The sequence below is a fragment of the Dipodomys spectabilis genome, unplaced genomic scaffold (genome assembly GCF_019054845.1).
Source record: "Dipodomys spectabilis isolate Male_0828 unplaced genomic scaffold, ASM1905484v1 ptg000783l, whole genome shotgun sequence".
In the NCBI taxonomy this organism is placed as follows: Eukaryota; Metazoa; Chordata; class Mammalia; order Rodentia; family Heteromyidae; genus Dipodomys; species Dipodomys spectabilis.
Genome location: NW_024871460.1, coordinates 9,702,728 through 9,725,300, shown reverse-complemented (window position 1 = coordinate 9,725,300; position 22,573 = coordinate 9,702,728). Strand labels below are relative to the sequence as shown.

The window sequence follows — 22,573 nt, the reverse complement described above, 5'->3', positions numbered from 1 at the left end:
CAGCAAGAAAGATAAAACCCTTTGTGTCCCTATCTTGGGGTTCATTTTGCTTAGCATCAACTTATATGTTCATATGTACATAGCTTTTGACCTTTTATGCTTGTCCTAGACATATACTAGTTATTGCAAAGAAGGGAAACCATAGGAACTATGTTTCTTTGGGCCTGGCTTACTTCATTTAATATAATGTTTTTCCATTTCCTAACAAATATAACAGTGTCATTCTGATGGAGGCCTAGAAAGAGAGAAGATGGTGGAGGAGGTGACAGACATGTGGATGAGCATGCTATACTGTAACCCTGTCATATACCTTTTGAAGTTTAGAAATTAATAAATAAATTATCATAAACTATTGGCTAGAGTATGAAGGAATATATTTAAATTCATGTGCTCAATTTTTTTTCAATGAAAGTACATTTGAGTTATAAAGGAGCATATTTTAAATTAGGTCATCAAATTAGTTCTTCACAACAAACCAAACATGGATATGACATATTTCAATAAAACAGGTATTGATCATTTCAATCAACATATTATTTTGTATTTCACTATAAGAATAGAATTATATTGTGATTCAGGGAAAATTAAATAGAAGCAGGAAACCAATATATCAAAATCAGTATATAATGCCAGATGTCACTGCTTTCAAAGAATGATAAAGAATATTAAGTTGAATGACAAGAACAGAAGCAAAGTATTTAAGAATTCAAAAGTATCTGGTTTATTATATTCATCACGAAAAACCCTTATTCAAGTAATGTGTCCTGTTTGGAGCTCAAAACTACAGATAGTAAATCTTGCAGACATTTCATAGCAGAAGCATAGTCACAATTAGAGGATTAGAAAGTAGTGCTTATCAGATAAGCCTACAGAAAGGGAATTGTTTAGCCTGAACAAGACACTGTGAATGGCAGTATAATAGGACCTTTAAAAATCAGCCAAGGTTTTAAAGATCCAAGCTAACTACTTTCTACTTCAACTGAGAAGAGAAAAAGGAGGAAATGTATTGAAACTTCAACACCAACTTAAGATAAGTAGAAAGTGAAGATTTCTAGGCATTGCTATGAAGTCATGGCATTTCTTCCCTGGGGAGGTGGAGGTCTTTCAAAAGATCAACTTTCATCTGCTTAAATGACTTCCCAAATCCCCTTCATTCTTCTGATTCTCTCTCTGGAGAAAGATCCCTTGACCTGGTTTAGCAATCCATTGCTAAGCCAAATAGCCTCCTAGGCCAGGAAGTGCTGTAGCATAATTCACCTAAATAGATCCAGCTTCAACTCTGAATGCATTTCCTCTTGTTTTATCCTGGGTGGAAAGAAAGAAACATTTGTCATGGAGCTCCATTTCAGAACAGTTCAAATAATTCACGACAGCAATTTCGTGTCTTGGCCTTCCTTTCTCTTTGCTAAATGATTTCAATTTTACCCAATATATCACAGATTTTACCCACCTTTTAATCCAGTTCAATGCAGCATCAATCATGGCATTTCGATTTACAAAGGTGAATTGAAACTCTTCTGGAATATCTCTGTTCTTTTCATGTCTTCTATGCAAGGGAACAAGAATTAACGAAAGATCTAGACATTCCATTTTCCATGATACAGAGAGAAAGAAACTTCTAAGAATCATGTTTCTAAGACTTGAAAATTAGGTGACATATTCAGTATTCAACAATAAATATTTACATCACATATTTTATATTGAATGGTCTCTTCTGCCTCCTAAATATAATGTTTGTGGTTCCTGGACATAGTATTCAAAACCCTTTGTGTTGTTGTTGTTGTTGTTGTTGTTACAAACGTCAAAATAGGTCAGTCTGAACAAGCTTAGAGTGAAAAGGGGATTCTTGTAACAAGTCAGGAAGACAATGGGGCAGATGAGTCCTAGCAATTAGAATACAAATTAAACTTGACCAAGAGTCACTTGACCTTCTTTTCCTCTGCACTTCAGATTCAATTTTTCTTCCCACAGAGCAACCTCATAAGATTTTAATTCCTAAAAAAATGTATTAAATGTGCATCCTTCTCTGTTTCTTTGATTCAACAACCACCAATCTTTTCCTAATTATCTCTTAGCCAAACCAAGACAAGCAACTCCTAAGAGGTTCTTTTGCCCTTGGCTTCATTCTTTCTTATCCATTTAAAACGTAAATTGTCTAGTGCACCTTCTCTGGTTGTAAACATCCAAAAGCTTTTATATTTTGCCTAGAGAACAAAAATGCAAACTCAGTCTTTTGCAATATTCAAGACCTTTAATGTCCAACATTCTTTCATTTTTTTTTTCTCTAGCTTTAACATCTCCTTACAAGTTAACTCTTCTGAATTCCACATTTTCCTAGTATCTGCATTCTCCTACAGCCTTTTAAATACTCAGGATAGTTCCTAAGCTGTTCTCCTCTATCTACCGCTAAATGATTTTATTGTTGTTGTTTTTGTTGTTGTTATTGTTGTTCAGGATACGACTCAAATTAAATAGCTTCTGGTTAGAATTCATCATTTTATTGTTGTTGTTTTTGTTGTTGTTATTGTTGTTCAGGATACGACTCAAATTAAATAGCTTCTGGTTAGAATTCATCATTCTTATGTAAGAAATGGTTGTGTGTAAGATAAATTATTATAAATACCATTTATTGTCAATTACATAGTACAATATGATTCTATTCTATTTCTTTTTCATATATTTATAGAGCTTAATTCTCTTTCTCTTCTGTGTATTAATGATTTTTTAACTTTAGCTTGTTTTTATGAAGACAGTTATCACCTTTTTGTTTCTCTAAGTCATTTCTTATAGGACTAGTGATGGTAATTAATTCCCTGCATTTCTACTTCTCTTAGCAATACATTTTTTTCTTCTTCATTAATAAAGGGTTACTTTGCTGTGAATAGTATTCTTGATTGACTTTTTTTCTTTCAGGTATTTTTATATATTATTACTTCCTTTTTAATGCTAAGAATTCTGTAGAAAAGTGTGCTATTAGTTTAGTGTGCATTTCTTTATTTGTAGTGTGAAATTTGGTAATTTACATTCTTTTTCTTGTCTTTTACATTTTATACTTCAACTTGGTGGAATCTATTAGGAGTTGTCTGAGCTCCCGGAATCTGGATATTCCTATATTTTTAAGGATTTGTAGTTTCCTGCAATTACGTTATAGGATATGTTTTCTAGGCTTTTTCTCTTTTCCTCGTAAATGGTGCATACCTTTTCTCAATCTTTTTACTTTGTTAGTTTGTCTTGTTTGCTTTTTCCTGTCAGGGTTATTTTAAAATCTTGTCATCAAGCTTAGAAATTCTTTTCTTCTAATTGATTTGGTCTGCTTCTGAGCTTTATAATTGTAATTTTTGCTTCATTTATTTAGGTCTTTGGCTTCAAAATATCTATTTCTTTGTTTTTAAAATGTATCTTTTGATTAAATTGTTAATCAGATCATAAATATTTTTTCCTAAAATTTGAATTCTCTGGAATTTCTGGTATCTTGTTGGGATTCCTGAGAGAAGTGTTTTGATTATTTTTGACTGGTAACTCATCATCTTTCTTTTCTTCAGGGTCTATTGATAGAGTTAATGTGTTCTTGTAGAAACCTCATGATATCTTATGTCTCCAAGTCTCTTCCATCCCTATGGTGATGTGTGTATCTGATGAATTATTTGCATATATCAATTTTATACTGGCTTTACACGATAAATCCCATACTTTCTCCTAGTAATGTGTTCTAGACAGACTGGAGAGAACAGTCGACCTTGATTCCAGGTGGACGCTTGGGTACATTGTGTAGTTTATTCAGTTATAATCCATGTTATGACATTTTCAATGAGTCTCATTAGCCAAGAGGGTAGTGTTTAAGTGAAGACACTACCAGCTGAGACGCAGCTGTTTTAAGCAGGACAGAATCATAAACCCCTCTGGAGAGGGTAGACCCAGTCCATCACTTTCCATAGTTCATACCGGAAAGGAGCCATTCTAGTAGGCTCCCAATGCAGCAGCAGAAATGGCATACTCATGTGTCTCTGGTAGCTGTGATGGTGTGGGCAACTCTAGAGGGCCCAGGTGGATGTCAAGACAGTGTGCCGGTGGTATGGGGCAACTTCAAGTGTTCCCTAGAGGGGTTGATCCCTCAGAAAGGAATTCTAAGCCGCTTCTCCCGGGTATATGAGATGACTCCCTGTTTCTCAGGATCTTGCCAGGCCAAGCCACTCCTGGCAACATGATGTTTAATCTTCTGCTTCTTGGGGGCTCAGCAGGATGAGTTTCTGGGATCTGACACCTTGGATGCTTTTGCAGGCTACAGGAAAGGTTGGGATGCCCATCTATTTCTTGGGGCGTTTTTAATGCTGTGTTACTCAGGTTAGACGGCTTGGCTTCTTTCCTGGGCCAACTGTGGGTTATGCCACTACTCTGGTTCTCAGACCTGCTTCCGGGGGACCTCTGTAGGGCGTGATCACAAGATGGCACTATGTAACAGAAACCTGTACAGTAAAGGTCATGAAGTAGGCTGGGTACCATGTCTGGGGCAATGCAGTGGATTTTAATGCCAGCAGCTTCCCAAATGAAACTAAGGATGTGTGAAGGCTTCAGGCTTCTGCCAAAGCAAGGACTTCAAGTGTTAGTGGTGTAAGTGGGGATTGTTGTAAGTCTCCTTCTTACTCTTTCCCACGGAAGTTCCTCTTGGTTAAAGAATGTTCTGAAGATATCAGACAGTAGTAGTAGGTGCTATGTACTGAGGTCCTTTCTTTAGCTTATCAACCTTCTCACACAACCTTTTCACATCCCCAGAGACCTCTAGCATTCTGCCCTAGACACTTCAGTAAAATAGCTGTTGTTTTGCTTTGCTTAATTATTTGTTGTTGAGGAAAATGCACCATCAACCTCGATTTGACCATCTTGCTTTCATTTTGAAGTGGGATGCTGGTAACAGGACTTAACTCTTCAAGATTGTTCTGATGACTTTATCATTGGAAATAAAAAATGCATAAAATATGAAATGCCTAGCATGGGAAGCATTCAACGAATACCAGTTTTTCCTATTATGTTTGTTGTATCATATTTCTACCACTGAACCTAGGTAAAAGTAATACTCAATGGGTGTGGGAGGAGTAAAGGCATCAATAGGTCACTATGAGAAGGATAAAACAGGAATCTACGTATGCAATAGCTTCTGAATCTCTAATAACACTACTATGTAAATGTCATAATTTCATGGTTAATTTTGTTGAAGATTAGGATTTGGTAGAATCCTAATTTCTTTAGTAACAGAGATATTAGATAATGGGTAACAATAGAGTGGGTCATGTCACTTGAGTTTACATAGGCATGTCAAAACACCCTAAAAATATAGCCGAAACAGCTGCTAGGTAGTTCCATAGTAAGACGCTCCTTGGGATCTTCTATGTCCCTCCAAAACCTTCTCCATTGAGGTTATGACTTACTAGAGAAAAAAAAAGATCGCATTACAACAATATAAGCCAGACCATCTCAGTTGTTTTTCCTCCTGATTATCTTCCTTGTATCAGCACTCAGGGAAAAAATGGTGCACTTTTAGACAGACCATATACCAGTCTTTCTGTACTAAATACTTCAAATGGACTACAAAACTAAATGTCCATTGTAATTCTAGGAGCTGTCTTATTCTCAAATTACAAACTGAAAAACTAATAAACCTAATCCTATGTCTTTTCCACTTTATCCCATTACTTCTCAAGAATCTACTTTTGTGAGAACAAAGGAAGAAGATAGGTGATGCAGATGGTATTCATCTTGTGTTTATACACTTTCTGGAGACAGATGAATTAAGACAGCCTCTGAAATGCCTTTGGAAAGAGAAATAAGAGAGAACTGGGGAGAATGGAGAGGAGTCATACTGGCCAAAAAAAAAAAAAAAAAAAGAGATCAAGTGCAGTATTGAGAACAGAAAGACATGATTTGAGTTTTGTCATTCCTACCTAAATTTCATATTTTGAAATTGACCCTCAGCATCTCATAATGCCATAGACTAGGAGTCTTGATATAATTCTCACTGCTACTGATGGCTGCATGAATTTAGATGAAGAATTTATCATTTCTAAGCCTTAAATCTTCATCTCATTATCAAAGGAATTATAGTATATACTACCCATTATTGGTGCAAAGATGATATAAGCTAAATTGTAAAATTCAGAGTGCAAGTTACAACAAAAGATCATGGAACACATGATATGGGTGGGGCATTAAAGCTGGGGCACAGTGTCTAATATTTGGGTGCTTGTTTGTTGTGGGTGTGTACAGAAACAGAGAGAGAAAGAAAGGATGTATACATGTATTTTCTCTCTCTTCTCATAAATTTTCAAGATCTATTCATCTCACCACCTAGACAAGAAGAAATTTATATGTGTGTGTGTGTGTGTGTGAGTGTGTTGTAAATATGTAGCTTTTGTAATAGAAGACTATCTTCACAATAATGTATGTTCTTAATTCTCTGAGCCAGAGTACTTACAAACATAAGTTTTCTGGTCTAAATGTGTGGTCTTTTACTACACTATTAATAGAAGCTTTGCTTTCTACCCAAACATGATAAAGAATTTAAAAATTCAACTGCAGGTAGTTCATTGGGTAGATGCATTGGGAGGCAGGATATAAGAACCGATACTCACACTCATGTGTCATGTGTTTCTCCTATTAAAAAGGAAAATCACCACATGATTATTACAAAATCATAATGATTGATATTTTTCTGTAAGGATAGAGTGCTGGGGTACTTGTCCCCTTTCTCCCACATTGCAATCTTGAACTTGATGTTCTACTGACCATCATGTCAATATTTATCTCACAATATTCATGGATTCCAACGTAGGGACCTGAATCTGGTATATCTTCCCTAACTCCTTATATCCAGTGTCTTTGGCTTCTTTAGTTTATGAGAGTGAATTATTATAACTATGGAGAGACTGTAATAAAACTGCTACCATAACTTTCTTACTAGAACACTTGAGTTGATCTCAGAAATACGACTATGAAGTCACAGAAATTTGTCCTTGACTCAAGTACCAATCATTTCTCTTTTTCCTACCAACGTCCTCATTTTTTTGTTTTCAAGGTGATATACAGAGGGGTTACAGTTACATAAGTAAGGTAATTAGTACATTTCTTGTCAAACTTGTTACCCTTCCTTCATTTTTCTCCTACTTCCCCTTCCACCATCTGCATGTTTCACAGATCATTTCCAACATGCTATCTTGTGAATATCGCTGTTGCTTTGGTTCCCTCCTTGTTCTTTGTCTCACCATTTTGTTGTTCCCCTTCCCTTCCCTAATTCAGATAAACATATATAGAATACCAGAATACCAAAATCAAATACAGTGGCAACAGAGGATATACCATAGGGGGAAGAACATACAAAAGAAACAAAAAAAAATCACAGTACATTTAAAACAACCAATCATTTCTGAAAACAATCTCAAGAAAAGTGGGGAACGTTGATAGTTGCCTCTAAAAATCCTCCTAAAGATTTAACTAATTGTTTTTCTCTAGCTAAATGAGAAAAAAACAAGGTTTAACCTTCACTGCAAATGCATTTCATGATCTTTCTAATCCTTTTCTCTTACAATGGGGGAAAAAAGCCCTGATTTTAAAATAAGGTGATGATCTAAGGTTGAGTCACAGCTCTGCCCATCCCCAAACTTTGTGCCTGAGGAAGGCGTACAAACTTTTTGTGTATAAAAATGAAAAACAATCCAACCAGATGACACTTTGAATTACCCACTATAAGAAGTCTCCTCTCAAGTTGTATTATAAACCTCTTCTGAAGAAAAGAAAAATACATTTTGATCTTAAGGGGGACTCTCAAATTCCATTGTCTTGTCATATCTGCGGCCAAATCCTCAGAATGTGACTCAGATTGGTTTATCATCATTAATACCTGATTTCTTTTAAAAAGAGTTATTCACTCTTTAAGGAAGCATCAGAGGTAAATGGAGGTGAAGACAGAAGGGTTAAATTATTTTGTGCAAAGTGAAAGAGAAAAAGATACCACTGTCTCTTAAATGAACCACCCGTATGGCGTGGATCTACAGCTTACTTCAACCACGATTGTTTTCTGAGAGAACGTGCCAGAAATGTGCCTCAGGTGTCCTGACAGGACCTCCAAACACAGCAAAATCTTGTATGCTTATGAGTTGTAATCAGCATGGGTTGTTTAACAAACCATAAGAAGGAAAGACCTATTCCACGAAGTCAAGCAAGTGGCATCTCTTGCCTTCTAACTGCCTGCCCAGGTACACCCTGACTTCCACAAGGTGTCTTTGGGTCAGGCTTGGCGAAGTCGCGCAGGGTAAGGCCTGAGCAGCAGAGCTGTCCTGATGGCCTCACATGCCTCTCCAAAACTATTCTGTGTCTTGGCTTTGTTTTTTAGTTGTGTTTTGTTTTTCATTATTTAGTACCACAGAAAAGCCCAAAGATTTACTGACTTTGCTTCTGATCAATTTATGTTTTTTTCTTTAGAAAATCCACTCTCTTCTCTAAACTTTTTGTTTTATAACCCTCTCCCCAGTTTCCCTTAATCTTTCAATAACTTCTCACTCTCAACCACATAAACAAAACTGCATGTTATTTTTCATGCTCCCCTCATAAATGGCCAGATTCAAACAGAGACCTGGTTTGAATCTAGAATGGTAAGGCTCGGCTTACCATTCTCTAACGCCCTTGGCAAACTCGCTCAAACTCTCATTTCATAGAATGAGGTAACCCAGCCTTGAGAGGTAGGTTTCTAGAGAGATTGTTATTACATCCCAGATCTGCCGACAGCAGTCATGAAATCATGAAGAAGTTCATCTCCCTTCCTGGGTCTTGGTGTAATCACTTCTAACAGTGAAAAGTGGATTCCTACTTTAGAAGACTGTAATGAATGTTTAATTTGATGGCATAAATGAACTTGACACACTGTCAGGTATAGAGTAAAACTTTATCATTGCAACATGCAAGAAGAAAAATTCAGAAATTATGAAGCAAATTATATAAAGAAATAAGATAATAGTCATTTGGCCACAAAGGAATTGCAAACGAGTGATGGTATTTTTAAATAAATTACCATGTCTCTGATTATTTGCATTGTTGGAATGATTGATGTTGGGAAAGAATAACTATTTGTATTAGCTCTAAATGATATCTAGCAGCAAAAGTAATGTCTAGCAATAGTAAGTGCTCAGTTAAACATTTGAGTGTCTCTGTCTGTAAGCTTAATTTCAAATCAGGAGAAAAGTCAATGATTTAGAGTTTGCTCTCTTTACTTGTGTGCATTATCTCCCTGATGCAAAGTTTATAAGTCTGACAAGGCTTTTGGGTGGGCAGTTCCCTTCCTTTCCCTCTACTTCCTTTTTGCTGCCTGAGTGCTGTAAGTACATCCTTCGGATAGGGAAACCAATTATCGTCTCTGCACACGCTGCTCCCTGTCAGAAGATTGAGGTGATTATGTGTCCTTGAGGTAGAGTTTCCTCTAGACAGAATTACTTGCATTAGCACCCTTGTGTCCATTCATGGATGTCTTTTTTTAAGAGCATTAGAAAATAAAAAGAGAACTAAAGTGTAATGTGGCGTCCTGCACTGCTTTTTGGAATAGAAAAGGGATTATAGTATGAATTTTAGTGAAAAACCCAGTAAAATCCATAATGTAATCAAGAGTGAATCTGTGTTAATTTCTTTTCACAAATGGACGGCAATTGTAGATCACTTAAACATTAGAGGAAGCCAAGTGAAGGAGATACATTGATTCTGTGGGCTACCGTTGCAGCTTTTCTAAAAAATCTAAAGTTATAATTATGGCTGGTACTGAGCTGAAGAAGAAGGACCATGTAACTCGGGAAAAGGAATAACAATGAATGAATGTTCTTCAAGTAGAAATGAGAGGAAGAACATTCTAGAATAAAAATTTAAGAAGCTAGAATAAGGGAGGTATCCATATAAACTGAGCATGATTGAGAAAGACCAAGATAGGGAAACAACTGAGGCTGGTAAGCAGGAAGCATCTCTGAATCAATTTGATTTGGAAGAAGAGCATTAACTATACTATTGTACCCGGACCTAATCAGGTCACATCTGGAATATTAGATTCAATTATATGTGTTCCATTTTGAGAAGAGGCTGACAAATGGGAGGAAGCACATGGGAAGATGCTCCTGAGTGGGCACATGATCTGAAAACGTGCTTAGCAATGATAAATGCACATTTTACACTAATTTTTCTAGTGTAGCTTCCTCTTACCCTTCATTGTCCATCCCACTTCCCTGACAGCTTCATGCAAATCAACATGAAGTCCTGTCTAGTTGTATGAATTTAAACCTTATTTTTCATAAAAGAAGATACAGGTTAGGTCAAATGCAAGTGTGTGAGAGAAGGAAAGGTAAGCAGAGAATATTGCACACACAGATAGCCTTACCTCACTAATACAGGTTCACTACAGAAAAGTAGAACTGAGGGAATATTAGAGTTGCATCAGGCACCTGAAGACCATGTAATAGAAGATGCTGAGGAAGATGTCCTCTGTCTTTTCTTCACATTGTCTGTAGCACAGTTGTCTTGGTTACTGGTTTTTACTTGTTTCAAGATATAGAACCTTGGGTTTCTAAGATCTTTTCTTGGCATGCCTTTATTTTTGTTTTCATAGTGGCTGTAATAACAGATATAGAAAAGTGGGTGGTGTCCAAGCAGGGGAGAGAAAAATGATTTTACAGGTACAAACTTGAAATTTTCTTTGAAAACCCTGAAATAGAATAAAAGGCAATTTTAGGATGAACACCATAATCCCATCACCTCAGGATTGAAAGCTTTCAAGCCAATAGATAGTGGGTTATCCTCCTTTAGGGTGAATATGTTTTATCCTAAAAGGCTAATACACTTTAAAAAACATGATCAGATTCCGTTATAAAGATTGAAATACTACAAGAATTGTCCAGGTACCATGGGTAAGAATGAGAAGTAGATTTCACCTGAAGAGAAAATAAAACCCAAGCAGAAATTGAACTTAAACAACACCTAACATGGGAACAAGATTTCTTACTGGGAAATATCATCACTGAGATATTCAAGGAAAAGCTATATGGGCAGGTGTTCGATTCTTTGAAAAATGGTATCTAGGTCCTTAGAGTTAGTCTGCAACATACTTGCTGTGTAATCTTGAGAAAGTTGCTTCATCTCTCTGAGTCTTGCTTGATTCCATTGTAGGCAAGGATTATCAATAAATTTTAGGTGTGTTTAGTGTTATAGCTATTAATGAAGCATCAAATAAAATTTCTGTCATATAAAAAGTGTTTGGCTGATGACAGCTGCTCATATCTTTTTCACATTATTATTATCATAAGCAGTTTAAAGGATGAAGTAGAGTAATGCTATGTTAATCAGCTTAAGCTGCTATAAAAACAACAAAAGCAAGCACACAAAGAAAAAACAGACTGGGACTGAACAGCTTGAACAACAGAAATTTACATCTGGCAATTCAGGAGACTGGAAATCCAAGATGAGTGGGTAAGTGCCGTCAGCATGTGGTGCAGATTCTTGGTTTGCCTAGGACAGCAGGCTGGCAGTGTCTCCACATAGCTTTCCTTTCAACACGTGGACACTGCTTTATAAAGGCACTTGCCCATCTCAGAGTAGAGGCCCATCTTCACAATCTCATTTAATATTAGCTGCCTCCTAAAAGCTCTGTCTCCAAATAGAAATTTAAGGCTTCGACATGAATATGAGGGAGACCTAAGTAAGTCAATAGCCATCAATAAGAACTTTCTCTAAATACATTTCAAACGAACTTTGTAGATTGCAAAACACTTTCTTTTCTTTCATTTCTGTTTTCCTACACCTATTCTTGCCAGCTTTCCCAGCTCCCACTTGTGAGAGGCTTTTATCAATTACTCCTCAACGCTCACTTCCACAAATGTCCAAGCTAAGTAAGATGTCATCATGAGATAGGTGTTCACTAGCTCTCTGGATGTCTCTCTATATAGAACAACAACACAAAATTGCATTAAATGTTTTCCATCTTTCTACACTGGTTTTCTATAAGCTCTTCCTCTGTGGTTTCCTGGGCTAGGAAAGTTCTAGGACACAGTGTTTTCTATTACCAATTGATTAGCAAAAACAATAATGTGGGGTCAACTCTTTACATACCCCTACTTCTCTCTACTCTTTTCATTGTACTCTACTTGAAATTGAACTAATAAAAATGTATCCTTAAATGTAACTGAGTTCCCTCCAAGTTCATACTATACATAGAGCTGATGTAATCTCTCAGGAATCATATCACAATTACAGTGTTTGTGGGCTGCTTACCCTAATACAAAATTGTCAGTGGTTTGATGGGATGTGGAGGTTTCTCCTTGATTTTCTTAATGAGATACAGTTATTTAGTATCTGTTAAACAAACCTCACACAGTTTGAGTAGTATTAAACTACTCAAAGCTAAGCACAACTGCTTTTTATGAACACATAGACACATACATACATACATACACACACACACATTTCTTTCTAATATCTAATAGAGGACCTTTGTTACATAATTGTCCTGATTCAAAAGACTACTGATTTGGCACATACAATTAAGGCATTAGCAAAATATTTACTTTTATTCCTGTGGAGTAACTACAATTAAATGTGACCATGGCCATGGCTCACCAGGCTGGCTAGCGCAAAGAATTTGGATTTTCAAAAATGACACATTGATAATGAACATAAGGATCTGCTAAAAAAAATAATGAGCTAGCAACTTACACACTGTAGTCCTGGACATCAAGGTGCACTAGTTTGATCTCTAGCCTGAAACTACAGATCTAAAGAAACTAGTGCTACTAATCCCCGAGGCTGGGGTAGGATGCAATAACCCCTCTTTAAGCACAGAGATCTTCATTTCTATTCCAGAGACTAGAGTGGATACCTTGGGATCTTCTGATCAACACAAAATGTGAGCTAGCCTGTGATGACCCATCCATTAAACATCAGAACACAACATCCTTCTTATTCCACCATTAAAAATATGAACTACATACTATGTTACAAGCAGAGCATTTGGGAAGCCACTGCATTCCAAATCTTTGTGACTGTCCACCACATCTCTAGAAATAACTTAAATGTACTCTTCATATATGTGTTGACTGGTTTAAGTTGTGTACACACATGCAACCATACCATTGCATTATTTATATCATAAAATATGCACAAAATTGTGGCAAAGGAAAGTGAAATAACTATTGAATGAATAATATCTGCGAATACTTTCAGGGTATGATGGTACAACTTTAAGCATGCTTTGACTAATGCAAAATTATTCAATAGTAATGGTAAAACAATTCTCTTGAGTTTGAACTCAAGGGCTAATGCTTGCTAGGTTATACTGTATCACTTGAACCATACCATTTGTGCTTTTATTTTCCTTTGCCAGTAGCTGGGTTAGTGCTCATGGCTTCACACTTACTGCACTAGCAAAAAGTTGGAAGTGAAGTCCTAGAATTGAGAGAACATCAATTTCAAGCAAAAATTCTACAGGATAGCATGGGGCCCTAAATTCAACCCCCAATATCGGTGCACATGCACTCATGTGCACTTGTACTCACATGCAATTTGTATACACACACACACACACACACACTTCTTTCTTGTCATCACCATGAAAGGAAATATAAGATAAGTAGAGATTGCACAATTTTGTGCAGCACCATATCAAAAGCTACTAATTACTACAGTAAACTTATTCTTTGGAATCATCATCTCTTTGTAAGAGAAAAATTCATACTTAATCTTTTATTTTATCAATGCTCTCTCGTAGCCTTTCAAATTATCAGTTAATTTATTGATTACGATTTATTGAATTGCTGATTTTGAGGCTAGAGAATTAATGAGGAGCCTTGTGTGTGTTTTGCATCCACTGTGCCACTCAGCTGCAGACCCCAAGGTTCTGCTTTATATGTGCATGAGAGACCTCAGCCTTTCCAATGGTATGATATAATAGCTGGGTCAGACCAAAATCCATTCTTTCATTTTTTATTGATAAATCCACCAAACTTTAGTGGGTACCTTGCTAAGTACTTAATATTGATTTTTTTTCAGTTTTCCTTACAGCTGTGTATGTCCATGGGAATAATTTCTGGCAAATGGGAAGTAAGATTAAATGAAACAAAAGACTTCCTGATCTTCCACTTCCTCCCATCCCTTTTCTTTGATGACTAAAGAATGGAGCTTTCTTTTACTATGCAAAGAAGTAAGCACATTAGAATCCACAAAGGAAGAAGACCTAATAAACCTAAGTCTTCTGCATTATTAAATAACTATCTAGCCAGGGTTGATAAATTTTGATGTTTCATTTCAAAACAGAGAGAGAAGAAGAAAAATCTGATATATTCTTTTTACACCATAATGGATTATTTTCAGCAATTGTGTTTTGGAGAACACATCTTAATGAAATCCACATTAAACTGGAAACCACGACTCATGCCTGTAATCCCATTACTCTATTCAGAATATGAAAGCAGAAGGATTGAGCATTTGAGGCCAGCTTTGGCTACATAGCAAGGCACTGTCAAAAGAAAGGAAAGTGCTTTTATATTTTACTTTTTATTAGCATCAATTCCTTACAAAACGGTGTCATATTTTACCATGTTTGTTTATTTATACAATGAACCTTATGTTGCTTCTTGCCATCATGACTTTTAAAAAATAAAGATGAGGAAATTAAGAGAGACTCTTCTAAGGAAAGTTCTAGAAAACTGGGTATATCCATCTCCCACCTTATTTTCCTTTTAATGCTTTAAAAAAATTATCTTGATATAGTTGTACAAAGGAGTTGTATAAGGAAAGCTATATAAATGCTACTCCTTTCAACATTCTTGTCATTTCCCTTTTGCCTATCCTTTTCCCTTGTTAATTTTGTAGGATATACGTTAAATTCTAGTCTGCATTCCTCCCTCTTTTTCTCCTCTTCTTTCATTTACCCCTTTCTTCTTGAACCCTCCCAATCTTTTTCGAGTACTTGCTTGCTTTTTTTGTGTGTGAAAATACCGTACAGAGGGGTTACGATTACATAAGCAAAATAAAGAGTACATATCTTATCAAGCATTGTTGCCTCCTCCTTTGTTTCCCCTTCTATCCCTTTTCATCTCCCCCCCTTCTCCTCTCTATCTTCCCACCCCCTACCCCCCCACCCTGACCAAAGTTTTAAAGTTCATATCGACATGACATCTTTACATCTTACTGTTGTTTCCCCTTCCCATCCCTTCCCATTTCCCTGCCCACTCCCCGCGCCAAAGTTGTAAAGTTCGTTTTTCGACATAATGGCTCGTACATCTCATTGTTGCAATGGGTCCACCTGTATCCCTATTTAAGTGATTTGTTTTTCCCTTTCCCCTCCCCAAATTATACAAACATCAAATACAGTGAAAACAGGGATTATACCGTGGGGGAGGGACACACCAAGCAACAAATAAATCATCTTATAAATATGTTAGAAACAATACTAAGAAAGAACCTGCTTTCTGACATTTTATTTTGCTGAAATTTGATTTGGCTTTTTAAGGAATTACACTATTTGAGATCTCCCTTGAATCTACTGTATTACATTAATACATTGTATACACTTGCATACCACCCAACATATTTACTTAAGAGTTTATATGCTAAATCTAGGTTCTATATATAAGCGAAAATATGGATCCTTTGACTCTCTGGCACTGATTTACTTAAGTCACTTAACATAGCTTTTTTCTATGTTTTTCCATTTCTTTACAAATGGTACATTGTCATTCTTTACAATGGATACTTAAAATTCCATTTTGTATGTATATCACATTTTCTTCTTTCATATGTTGAGTTTGCTTCAACACTTAGTTTCAAACAACTTAATTCATTCATAGTTGATTAAAAACTTATATACACTATTTGTCAGGATACTATAATGCAAACAACTCACTCATATGATTCCTATTATTATGAAGGACAACTCGTTTAATCCTTGCATTACAAGACATTTTCCAGGGAAGCAAAACTAAATGGACATACAGAGATGGAGAAGAGAGGGTTTATTATAAGACTTGGCTCCAATAACATTGGAAAGTTGAAAAGTCCCAGAAAATGCTTTCTACGTGGTGGAGAATCAGGCATGCTGGAGGCCTGATTCAATCTGTGCTCTAGAGGACCTCTGCATACTTTTGGAGAAGACATTATCAGACAGCTTGTGTTCTGGTTGAATCCCTTTTGTTCCAGACACAGAGAAACTAGTTAGACTCATTTCCCCATATGTGGGATTAGGCTCTGGCTAGAGTAGAACCAAGCCTTTATGCTCCTATTCTTCAAAGCGGCCTTGAAAGAAAAACTGTATGTTCTTTTCAGCACACCTAACCATGATTGGATAAGAAAGACAGAAAAAAAAAGTACAGCAATGACATTGAGTGAAGAATGGAAATTTTTTTTTTCTTACAGGACTCAAGCAAGGAAAACCAATTTCCACCAAAGACATACAGAACATTTTTGATAAAAGGATTCCATAGATATGCAGGATTTAATGGAAACCTTAATCTCCTAGAACCAAAATTACTTTATTTCTGAGGTCTCCAATCTCCAGAGAAATGAATGTTTTAACAAAGCATATCCCTTAAAAAGAAATAACTCGTAAGTTAAATAAACACAGAGGGCTACACAGCTCCCTTTTATTTGAAAAATGGGCGCCGGGCCCAACAGTCCACTTGGAAAGAGTGCCATAAAAGCTCAGAGCCCTTAGGACAAACTCTACACTTCCTCATAAATCAGAGTCAATCTCTAAAGGAGAAACAGTCAATTCCCTTTGCAGAAGCAAGACCACCCCATGCTTATTTGTCACTCTCTAAGGACAGGGAAGAAGACTGGGTTAAAATTCCTCTATCTGAATTTTAAGAGCATGTTCTACTAATATAAACTTATTATGATTCCACATGCCTGTGGAATCCTATAAGGTACATGTTAAAACTGAAGAGGAGAGCATGCTAGTAACAAAGTAGAAAACCTATAAGTCATCTGTTGCATGCTATCACCATTAAGCTAGAGCTTTATGGTGGCTCACTGGAGTTCCATATCCAGAAGATTTCCTAGAAATAGAGAATATTACAGACTGTCAGGAGTCAGACTGCACGTCACACAAGAGATCAAGGCAGCGCTCAGATCACAATAGCTGATGATCACCAGCCTCACTGAGCATGCATAAAAACAATATTTATACAAACAATGCTGCATAAACACAAAATCTACAGTGAATAAAAATTACATCAATCAAGAAAAAAATTATGGAAAGGCTCAGAAAGCTAAAATTTTCCTGACAAATTCAATTGTGTAACATCCTCTAGAATCTTAGTTTATCTAAGAGCAACAATGACAACAACAACAAATTCTATTTCTACTCTCCTGTCTAAACTTGTTTAAAACACACGATTACATTATAATTTTGTCTTCAGAATACTGATCATAATCTAAAATACACTTACTTCCACCTGGTATGGTGGTCTAGATCCATTGTCACTGCATTCAGTATGTAGAAATAGGAAGATCACTAGACCATACAGACTAGAACCATACAGTAAAGTTCTAGGACAGACTAAGCTATACAAGAAGACTCTATCTCAATCAATCAATCAATCGACATTTAATTGACTATTAAGCTTTTTTTTTCTTTAATTTACTCACACATAGATTATAACTCTTAGAATGGTACCTATATCTGAAGAATATGTCACAATGCCTGACACACGCAGGACTTAATTATTTGCTGAATACACACATGTCTAAGCACAGGGTCACAAATCTTCTCTTCAATTTTTCTCTCTCTCTTCTTCCTCCGTTGCAAAGCTCATACAAATGCCTCTCACTGGTAGGCTCTAAAGAGGAAGCATAAAGAGGAACCATATGGGAAAGGAACTTATTTCTCCTCTAAGAACGTGATAGTGGTGACATTAACTTGAAAATAGACAATCTGTCTTGAGAGAGATGAAGTTATACTCTGTACTCTGGGACTCACAGCAGGGTCCCAGTTGTAAAAAGTTCCTTAGTATCTCCAAGGTGCCATCAAACATAAATGTACAAAGTCCTATCGACCTATTGGAAAAAGTTTGGAAAGTTGGCAAGAAAACAGAAGCGCTCCTCGATAGGTGTTATTTAATTAGCATGATACTGAGGGCCACATGAGCAGAGATCATAAGTAAAACACTGTAGGGCAGAACAAAGAAGGGTTGTTGTCCTGTTGTGATGGTGGTTGTTGTGTTAACTGTTTCCCTAATGCTTAATGAGCACTATTCCTAATGTCAAAATAGACAGAAATGGGGCCTGGCGTAAGCTACATGCAGGTGTGTAAGCAGCTAATGGAAGTGACAGCTAAGATGACATATAACCAGGGTGTTGAAAAATGAATTATCCATGTGGTTTAAATGGGCCAGATGATATATTGGAACACCATGTGGCTGAACACAAAGCATGGTATTCAAGATGGAAGATCCAAATCCTAACTCTGGCTGTAACACAGACCACTTTTATGAGACTGAATGAGTCATTTAAACCACACCGTGCTGTGGTTTCTCCCTCAGTCAAATCAGTGCAGCAAGATGTATTGCCCAGTCACAACACAGGATGTTGCGAGGAAACAAGGGAGGTAGCAACAAATGCACCCCTAGTCAGCGCAGTGCAAGGTGCATGAAAGGTGCAAAATGCTGGGCCCCTGCATGGCTGCTGAGACCTTTGCAAAGCAAATGTATTTCTTCACACTAACATTTCCACTCCTTCAAACTGCCATGGTGCACTAAAAGTGTTAAAGCACACTGCTATCATTACACACCCCCTGTCTTCAGATGAATTACAATGACTGCAAAAATTCAGAATTGAACAATTCATTTTAGTTATGCCAAATTTTTGCACAGTTTTGCCATAGCCTGTGAGATCCCCTCAGGCTAGAAATATGCGCCCTTGTCTCTGTACTGACAATCTTATATTTAGACCTTGCCAACAGGCCGGTTAGGTTGCTCCAAATCAAATAAACTCTGAAGCCCACACAGTAAGTATTAGATCATTACTGGACTGGAGGTACACAGGCTCGCGGTGCAAACAAACTCAGGGCAAAAAGGAATCACCAGACTTGTATTAGGCAAAGAGGTAATTATGGCACAGTGGGAAAAGACAAAGACAAGGTTGTCAGAAGTGCCGAAGTTAAATAGTAGCTCTGTCACTTATGGTGTGACCTTGGTCAATCTTGAGCAGTTATTTAGGCTCAGCTGTAATATTGGAGTAAATATTTTACCTTATGAACAAAGGCAAGCAAGCATGCATTCATCATTCACCACACATAGCACCTGTCAGAGTAAAAAACCTAAGTACATTAAAGCATAAGTACATAAGAATAGCACAGACTTTTGCTGTATGTGATACATAAATGTTCTGTGTCTTAGTTGTCATATCTCTAAACTAATGACAATACCACAAGCTTTCTTTTGAGTGCTTTTGTGGGAATTGAGTTGAATTCTGTGTAAGCCATTTAGAAAGGTCTGTGGCAAAATAGCATTAGTATTGTTATTACTTCCTCAATCAGGAGTAGATTGTGTGAGAACCAAATTAGATGGATGAAGGTCTATGGCCAAAATAAGTCATAATCAATATCAAATGATTTCCCAAATTCTCTTTTAGAGTCAGGATTGCCTTGATTTTCATCTTACTTTCTCATTTCTTTTCTTAGAGTCAAGAAAGTTTTGTGGAGCCTGGGTGCTTATTGCCAAGAGTTTCTAAGCACTCTCTCCTCCGAGAAAGCCTTACCATGGGAGCTGATGAGTAGCTAGAGCATTAAAACACCGCACGAAAAAGCAGACTGAGCAATTATATTTCCACAAAAGTCAGAGTCAATTTTCTAAATTTTTTCTTGGAAGCAAAACAAGAGGAAGCAAGCACAGAGGGGAAAAATCCTTTTTAAAAAAAATATTCTTCTCCACTTACTTTTACATCGAAGCGTCTCCTGAGTGAGAAACAAAATTATTTTAAGGAGCCCTAAATTAAAGTCACCTTGAAAATGCTATTCTAGCCCGTATCCCCATTCAATATTCCACAACACTCACGATAAGATTGAAGAATTATCATAAATGGGGTGGCTTATTAAAGAAACCATTCATTTCTCATAGTTCTTTTGGCTGGAAAATGCAAGGTCAAGGCTTCCACAGAGACTATGACTTCAAAGGACCCTCCCCGCTTCCTTTTAGATGAGGCCTCCTAACCAGAGCCTTGAATGGTGGAAAAATCAAGTGAGCTCCCCAGGCTTCTTTTATGACAGTACTGTCTCCATTCACGAGGGATTTGCCTTCATGACTTTATTACTTCCCACAGGCTCTCTGACTTTACACATTGAGGAGTTGGCCCCAAGACTTGAATGGACACAAACATTAAGTCTAAGGTAACTTTACACCATTTCTTCTCATCTCAGACCTCCAACCTTTTACTATATGTATCTCAGCAGATACCATCACGGAGAGCTCACTGTTTCCCTGCAAGACATATTCCGTTGGCTTTCTGAAAACAGCCTAGAAGGACGCTTTCATCACTTCATCCTTCATTATTTTTTTCCATCTGCTGATTTAAAGGGAAGAGCTGTTTCTCTTCTCTCTCGTGCAAACCTTATGTCATGGCTTCCATTGACCCATGTCATTGAGTCTGCTATAGTTCTCTTGTATTTAATTATCTCCAATCTTCCATCTATGCACAATGCCCCCCCTCCACATTGGCTCCTCTACACTACTATGTAATCTTAGTAAAATATTAGGCCAGTACAACAAAAAAAGAAAAAAATGTATCCTACCTTATACTACTCTGGTGTCAATTCTATCATTTTCATCTTCTTGAAATTTGCAGCTCAAAATCGTTATCTGAAATTGACATCTCCACTTCTTAACTTCTTTTTATTTCTCTTTAACTCATTCAGAGATGTTTTCGGTTCCACTGGCACTGTTATTGCTGAGATACCCAAAGGATCTCCACCCACATCTGTAAGTAAGATGATGACTGTTTTTATCTTGATTGAACTTGGAATAGCACTTAACTTTGTAAACCAACATCCTTTTAAAGAAACATTCTTTCAAAAAGTTTTCAGTGCTAGGCACCACTATTTCATGATTTTCCACAGAATTCCCCCCCACACTACCCTCCCCCCCCACACTACCCTCCCCCCCTTCCCCCCTTCCCCTCCCCTTACCCCCCTCCCACCCCCTCCCTGCCCTGTACTGGGGCTGGGGCTGGGCCTACACGCTGTCCCTCAGCTCCACCACTTGAGCTACAGCGCCATTTCAGGAGATAAGAGTCTCACAGACTTTTCTGCCTGGGCTGGCTTTGAGCCATTATCCTCAGATCTCAGCCTCCTGAGTAGCTAGGATTACAGGCATGAACCATCAGCACCTGGATATCTACAGAATTCTTTAGCTGTGTTGTTCAGGTCTCTTGGTTATCTCTTTTGCTGACTTTTCTTGTCTAACCATATTCTAAATATTGAAATGGATAAATAATCTCCCCACGACTCCAAGCTCTTCTCTCTTTATACGCAGCTAGCTCCCCCAAAGATGGTACACATTCCCATGTCTTCAATACACTTCTCATCTAGGCTGACCTTGTCTGACCTTTATGTCCATCTCTCTCAATATGTGGTCCAAATCTCTAGTTGAGATCCCTTACAGGCATCTCAAAGTGATTTTCCAAGCCTGGACATAGAAGCTACATTCACACAAGTGCCCAAGCAAGGAATAATCTCTGACTAATTGTTCTTAATTATTATACATACAATTCCCAGTTAAAAAAATCTCAAACTCACCAGCTGCTGGTGGATCACACCTGTCATCCTAGCCTATAATCTAAAGATCAAGGTTCAAAGCCAACCTGGGCTGAAAAGTCTCTGAGACACTTATTCCCAATTAACTACTCAAAAACCAGAAGTGGAACTTTTGCTTAAAGTGGTAGAGCATTAGCCTTGAGCAAAAAGAATTCACAGACAGCACACAGGCCCTTGGTTCAAGCCCCACAAAGACAAGAAGAACAAAAATGATTTCAGACTCATCATTTCTGAATTGAAGCATCAATTTACAAGAATAGTCTTCCTTCTTTCTCCTACACCATAGGATCACATAGTATTCCTTCATTTTCCAACTCCGCATAAATTCAAAGCATTATTTCCTGTGTTTTCCTACTAAACAATTCAAATCTCAGAGCTAAAGTGCCACTGGTATAGATTCCACTTGGGATTGGATGCTTAAGATCTAGGAACACTGAGGGCAGGCAAAATCAGTGTAGGGCTGGAGCAATCAGGTAGAATTAATTTTCAACCTTCCTTTCTCTTTTTGTTATTTGAAATCCTCTTTCACATTAGATGGTGCCTACTCATTTTGAGGGAATAATTTGGCTTACTCATTTCATCAACTTAAAAGCTACTCTGTTCTGGACAGCTAAGGATACTCAAAAATAATGTTTTATAATGTTTAGTAATGTTTGTTTCTGGCATCCTTGATCCTAGTCAAATTGAAATTAACCATAAGGTTACACTGTTACAATGGAATTCTATGCCTCCATCAGAAAGAATGACATTGCCCCATTT

General features: G+C 37.1%; 1 long non-coding RNA gene across 1 annotated transcript; it reads right to left on the bottom strand.

Annotated features, from left to right (window-relative positions):
- Window positions 1–772: 772 nt before the first annotated feature.
- On the bottom strand, window positions 773–20,932 carry LOC122102487. Its single transcript, XR_006146501.1, has 3 exons — window positions 20,795–20,932; window positions 1,451–1,546; window positions 773–1,305 (listed from the first exon to the last, which is right to left on the bottom strand). It is a non-coding gene; the product is annotated as an uncharacterized LOC122102487 (long non-coding RNA).
- Between the last annotated feature and the right edge of the window lie 1,641 nt (window positions 20,933–22,573).